We start from the raw sequence: 7,006 nt of genomic DNA, 5'->3' as shown, positions 1-7,006 counted from the left end.
CCATAAAACATTTTCACAATGTATTCTTGAATGTTTCGTTCCAAATTAATTTTTTTAAATAATATTTTGAATTAATTATACACCTATTATTAATTTATAAGACCTTCTTTTGAATTAGGAAACATAAAACCACCTATTTATATCTTTATTTGCAATTCCATTTGCATATAAATTGAAAATAACAATATTTTTTGTTCGATGCAGAATAAATTATTATTCTGACCTTATATACTTTAACATTTTTTCTTCAATGCAAAAGAAATTAATCTTCTGCATTTATGTACTTTTAATAGAAGCAACTTTTCAGAAAAATCTGCCCGCTCGGCGGGAACAGTATCGTCGCGCGCTACGCGCGCGACTTCCTTCGCTTGCAAGTTTGAGCGCGCCTCCGGCGCGCGACAATTGGATCTCGCGCTCGGATATTTATTCTTTGCATTTGGAATGCTTGAGAAAAACTTTATCGAAAAGATCTCTCTTAGATGGCAGTATTTATATGCGTCTTCATATTCTGAATTGTCTACTTAATTAAATATAGTCAAAGATTAAGTTTCTCAAAGCTCTGTAGGCTTTGAGGTACACATTCTCATCGTGACACTCGCGCTACGCGCTCGATTTCCGACAGACATTTGTGAACAGGTTTTGTTGGATTTTTTTTCTCGTAACTTTCGTCGTTTTTCCACACATTTTTTTTATTTTATTTTATTTCAACGTTATTTTTCACGAATAAAACAAAAAGTACGCGTCCTATCAAGAAGTGATTCTTAACGAAATTGTAGAACTTTTTGGGGATAACCATTTTTGTTAATTCATCCTTTTTCGTATCCTAAATAGTTTGTGCACAAAATGGAATTTTTTATTTTCCATTATTTTTTGTGCAATCAAAATTTGAATTTTCGATTTTTGAAAAAAATCCAAAAATTGATTATGATAATCTTGTAGGGCTTTCGAAAAGAAATGTTGTTCTTCTCTTGACTTTTTTTCATATCGTGCGTTTTTCGGCTTCAAAATTTGATTTTCGGTTGATTAAAGAAATTTTGAAAACGCTATAACTCTGAGATTTTTCTTTTTATCTTATCTTTTTGAATTTTTTATCAAAAATGGCTGGTTCACGAACTTGTCCTTTCTTTTAGGACCTAATAAAAGTGTGCCAAAGATGAATTTGATTCGTTTATTTTTTCGAAAGTTATTTTATTTTCCATTATTTTTTGTGCAATCAAAATTTGAATTTTCAATTTTTGAAGAAAATTAAAAAATTGGTTATGATAATCTTGTAGGGCTTACAAAAATAAATGTTTTTCTTTCCTTGATTTTTTTCATATCGTTTGTTTTTCGGCTTCAAATTTTGATTTTCGGTTGATTAAAAAAATTTTGAAAACGCTGTAACTCTGAGAATTTTCTTCTTATCGAAAAAAGTCATTAAGATAAATTGTTTCTTCTTTTTAATACTATAAATATCCGTACATAGAATTTTCAAATTCAGAAAAAAGTTGTCTCAAAAATTTTCAAGATGCGCTCGCTTTTTGAATTTTTATCAAAAATGGCTAGTTCACGAACTTGTTCTTTCTTTTAGTACTTAAAAACAGTGTGCCAAACATGAATTTGATTCGTTCATTTTTTCGAAAGTTATCGTGTTTACGGACGGGCGGACGGACAGACAGACAGACGCTATCGTGAAAACCTGATTTTCGGATTCACGGGATCTCGACACGTGGAGATCCGTTGAAAAAGTGTGATGTCAAATTTCCGACGATTCTAATACTTTCTCAATCATAAATGATGAGAATGTAAAAATATATTGTATCCAGCGGCTATTGTTATTCAGAATTACAGGAGCCATATATTTTAAATTTTAGCACTCTTCCTCTTGAACCCTTTAAAATAATTACTAATATTATTAAAAATATACTTTACGAGATAGCCTAAACTGGTCAAAATGGTAATTTTATGTTGTCGTATAGTCTATAAAATAATCATTAAAAAAGTATTGCTATAAATATAAAGCTAGGGCCAATTTCACCAACTCTGATTAAATCCATGATTAACTAATCATCATTATTTTTTAATCAATTATTGAATCAGCGTTAATCAGCTATGCGTTCTACCAAGCATTTTTAACCTCTGGTTACCTAATCGTATACTTTGTTCGTAATAAGGTCTATTTTCTAGGTATGTCTGTTGTAACGGCGACTTTGATTGGTTAGAACGAAATTCTTCGTTAATAGTCGGCGCCATATTAGCATATGATAACATTCCCAAAGTTTGAGGTTACGAGTGGTTTCAGTGACAAGTGCAATAGAAAAGAAGTGGCAATTTTGTTCTTTACTAAAAATTGGAACAAAAAAGAAAAGAAAAGTGTTGAATAATATCCTCAGCTTCTGCTCGAGGCAATATCGTTGCTCCAGGAAACAGTCTTACTGTCGTCAGAAGGTTGTATAATGTAGAAATGATCAATGGGATATTTTCTCACTTTCGAAGATCAACTTTAGTGACAACTATTTCTGTTTACTATGTTATTTTCGGTTATCAATAATTCAATGTCAAAAATTTTTATTATAAATTAAAACACGTCAAACGATATTCATATTTTGGTTCTCATGTTAACAACTTCAAACGTTCATGGTAAAGTTGAATTACCAAGCGTGACATTACAATTGTTGACAGCCGACAAAAAGTTTGCAGGAATATGGATTTGGATGTGAAAAATGGTAATATAATAGTATGATAATGAAGAAAATATTCATTTACAAATTTCCTTCTCCTACATTATTACATTGTCCAACTGCCTAACGACAAAGAATATTTCCTGGATCTTTGATATTGCCTCGAGCAGAATCACAATTTTCAAGAAAAAAGGATAGGTTTAATTATGTGTTTTGCATTTTTAATTATTATTATTTTTTGCGAGATTCGTGGAATTTATTATCAAATAATGTAAGATTAAGATGAAAAATTCGTTGCAAACATTGAATTTTGAAAGACCCTTTTTTATGTCAATTTTTACGTCAAAATAAATTTCTAGGTAACTTAGTTATATTTCTTAGCAATATTTTATAATATTCGTAATTATTTAACAGGTTTCAAGACATAGAGTGCCCAAATTTTAGATATGGTTCATGCAATACTCCCTCACAATAGCTTTTGATCACAATACAAGAAAAATTTGCCTATTTTAGAAGTACAGAAGTTCCGAAAAATTAATTCTGCTGCATGGAACAAAAAATGTTGCTATTTTTATGTATGTGTGAATAGATTTACAAATAAACATAAATTCGTGACTTTACCTACTAAATTTGAAATAAGGTCTTATAAGATATAATATAAGTATATAACTATCTCAAAATAATATATATAACCTGCAAATAAATTTAGAAACAAACTTTAAAATTTATATTTTATAAATATTTTCCTTCCATATTTTAGCCTATGTTCTAGCAACATAGCACGGCAATAGGATAAAAATGAATTCTTTTTGCTTTTAAAAATCCACCCTGGGCATTTGTTTACTTAATTTACGAATGTGATAGTGATAATACCCGCAAATCTGATTTTCAAAATATGAAAATATAAAAATTGACAACAATTGAGCATTTAGGATTGCCAATTATTTCCAATCGGGTACTTGGAATTTGCTACGTGATGCAGCACTTTTGCCTGGCGGGAATTATTTAAAGACAGTTATTTACTTTTTTTGAATAATATAAATTTGAAACAGTATATATCATGAGACAAATTAAATAAACATTTCGAAAATAATTCTTGCTAATTGAAATTGGTGCTGCGAAAAAATGTGCTAATAGTGTTTTATGTTAAAAATATAAAATCAGATACATGATCAAAATAAAAAAGTTGATTTTGTATAAATATAGCAAAATTGTTATTTTTTATTATGCGTTCTTGGATTACTTATTTTAGTACAAATTTTATAAATGATTGTAAGTTTTAAAACCGGTTAACACTAAAAAAACTAAGCTAATAATTTAGAAACGTGAAACTTCAGAAAAGCTTTTAAAGTATTATTTTATTATTCAAAAATGCCAGGCTGTTATTAATTAAATAAATTTAAACAATTAAAACATGATATTGGAGATAAAAGATTTTTTCGTGAGGCAAAGGTCTTAATCTTTAATCATCCGCAATTATCAACACATAAATTCATCTTATGATAAGAAAAAGTTTTTAATAAGTCAACTTTCTAAATTTTAGTTTATTGAAATATAAGTCCTCAAAATGAAGGAGAAAATTCTTTCTAAATCAAACAGTATATTTACATTAATGTCGGTGATATTAGTTTCGGTAATCCTTAGAGTATCGCTTTACTTTTACCACTGATGATTGAGGCAAAACTAACTCCTCATCGCTAAGAGCTGTCATATTCAAAGTCCTTTCGTACGCATTTTTCTTGTCTTTTTGAGCTGTCTCAATGTTAGCAAATCATATAGGATGACACATTTTTATGATCAACTATACCTTGTCGATAAAAGCAAGACATTTTATCACCAAAATTTGTTTATAACAAATTATATGACTTTTCAAAACTTTGTGTAACTTTTGATAAACTTTTGTTACCGAGAGATTGATAGCTGTTTACAAAAAGATACAAGAAAAAATACAGAATCAAAATTTGTTCTCTATTTGCATCAACATAAAATTTAAACAATAATAATACAAAAATTCCTGAAAGTTGAAGAATGTTCATCATTTTTTTTCAATCAATGTATAAAATTATAAGGCAGGGAAATATTTATATTAAAAAATTAATAATACGCTTTTAAGCGAAAAATGGAATCAAAATTTTTTTTTTATCCTTTTTTCAACTTTTTATTTGTTTTCGAATTTTATTAAAAATACATATAAACTAAATGCTAGATATGCAAAAATCATTAAAATTTAAAGATCGGGTTTGAAGATATAGTGCTTTCAAAAATTTCAGGTATTAAAATGTTTAATTATTTATGTCCCTGAATTTGAAAATTGTTGGGAAACCATTCTAACCATCAATCTTACACAGCACATATTAAAGTATTACCAAGATTCATTAACGTAGCTCTATAATTCTGATATTCAGGAAATTAATTTACACTACTTAAAATTTTGTATTCATAAATTTCAGATGCATTAGACTTTCGGTACAATTTGCCTAGAATTGACCAACTAGGACAAACTAGCATACAAAACAACTCAATTAACTTTAAAACTGTTGAGAGTTTCTTCAGAAATTTTAGCATTTTCGTAAGTTTAATTTACTAGCATGTGGTAAAAATTTATTTATATAGAAAAAATAGAGATTCTGGATAATGCTGCATTTAGTGTTCCCGATAAATTGGCTAAACTTATGATACTCAGCAAAACTCATGACAAATATTTAAATACTAATGCCAAATTTCAGGAAAACGAGACACTTCGATCATTTATATGCGTTCAACTTATAATTCATTGCAATGAAATAGAGACTTTCATTTCAGTTATAAATTTAACATTATATTGAAACTGACGTGAAACAATTATTTTTGTTCACTTTCTTAAACCCCTGTTATAATTTCAGGAGCTTCATGTAAATCTAAGGAATTAATGCACATTCGAATTTCATCATGGGGCCATTTGAAATTTTGTGCACTTCCGCAGGAATCTTGCTCTTGCTTTATTACTACATTACATCTAATCATGATTTTTGGAAAATTCGAGGTGTCCAAATTTTCGGACCGTGGATTAAAAATTCACGAACAAGGGAAAATTAGAGAAATAACACCGTGGTTATATGATTTTCTTGGAACCCTTGTAGCGACGGCTGAAATAAACAACTTTTTCATCAACTTAATTAAGGACACGATGCAGTACAGAAAGGAAAATAATGTCGTGAGGCATGACTTTGTTGATTCATTGAGACATGTGAAAGAAAATCCTAATAGATTAGGTGATATAGGTAGGCTTTTAGACAATAATAGGAAATTTAAATAATCTTTAATCACATTACTCTACTAAATGCTTTTAAAAATATGTTGGTACCGCTCCACAGGGGTAATTATGAATCATTTTTGGATAAATAAAAATAAACGTTTATCAATAGCTTTGTGATTTTTTGTAGTAAGATTTTCTAAAAGTTTTATTAACAATATTCTCACGATTTACAATAAAATTCAACTAAGGACAAATTTTTCTTTCGAGTAATAGGCTTGATCCATTATTACATATCATGATCCATAATTGCTCCGGTTTATGATATTATTAATTTGAATGTGAAAAACATTACATTAAAGATCTGACGGACTCTTTTCTAGCAGCTCAGGATTGTGTTTTCTTTGTAGCAGGGTTTGAAACTTCTGCAGCTAAAATAATTAATGTATTATATGAACTTGCTTTAGATACTTCGAGTCAAGACAAACTGAAAAGAAATTCAACAAGAAATAAAGGAGACTGGTGGAAAATTTATTTACGACCGTCTGAAACATATGAAATATCTACACAAGGTCTTTAAAGGTAATGAAAAATATATTTTAAAAAATCTGCTCGCGTCGCGGGCACAGTGTCATCGTGCGCTGTGCGCGCGGCTCGCCAGTTTGAGAGCGCCTCAGGCGTGCGACTTTTGTTTGTCGCGCTTCGCGCTCGATAATATATTTATCTCGCGCTTCGTGGTCGATAATGTATTTACCTCGCGTTACGCCCTCGATATTTGTGCATAGACTTTTGAAACTAAAGGTGAAAGCAGCGACAATAGTAATTTGGCGATTGTGAATTCTCTTTTGTTAAAGCTTCTTCGGCATTAACGAATAAATTCTCATCACGTATCTCGTGCTTCGCACTCGAGTTTAGTGCTAAAATTGTATATCATTTCCATGAATGTATATTATTATAATTCGTAACTTGCGTTGGTATTAAAACAGACCAAGTTTCATTGTCAGGTTTAAGCAAATGCGCATTCTTTAAAAAAAAATTTTTTTGTTAAACCTTTTATTGCAACTTTTTTCGTTTTTCCATGAACTGGATTTGCTCAATTCCAATGTTTTCTTTA

The 7,006-nt window shown here is 29.5% G+C and overlaps 1 long non-coding RNA gene across 2 annotated transcripts in view; it reads left to right on the top strand.

Annotated features, from left to right (window-relative positions):
* The first annotated feature begins 2,359 nt into the window (after positions 1-2,359).
* LOC117181406 overlaps positions 2,360-7,006 on the top strand; it is a 16,879-nt gene continuing 12,232 nt past the window's right edge. The window contains exons 1-4 of one of the 2 annotated variants that reach the window (XR_004468117.1): positions 2,360-2,705; positions 3,075-3,235; positions 5,543-5,920; positions 6,360-6,474. This is a non-coding gene — a long non-coding RNA (uncharacterized LOC117181406). Of the gene's footprint in view, positions 2,859-3,074; positions 3,236-5,542; positions 5,921-6,359; positions 6,475-7,006 lie in introns of both variants that reach the window. The other variant, XR_004468116.1, reaches the window with a different exon arrangement.

The sequence above is a fragment of the Belonocnema kinseyi genome, chromosome 10 (genome assembly GCF_010883055.1).
Source record: "Belonocnema kinseyi isolate 2016_QV_RU_SX_M_011 chromosome 10, B_treatae_v1, whole genome shotgun sequence".
Taxonomy (NCBI): Eukaryota; Metazoa; Arthropoda; class Insecta; order Hymenoptera; family Cynipidae; genus Belonocnema; species Belonocnema kinseyi.
This window is presented reverse-complemented; position numbering and strand designations above follow the sequence as displayed.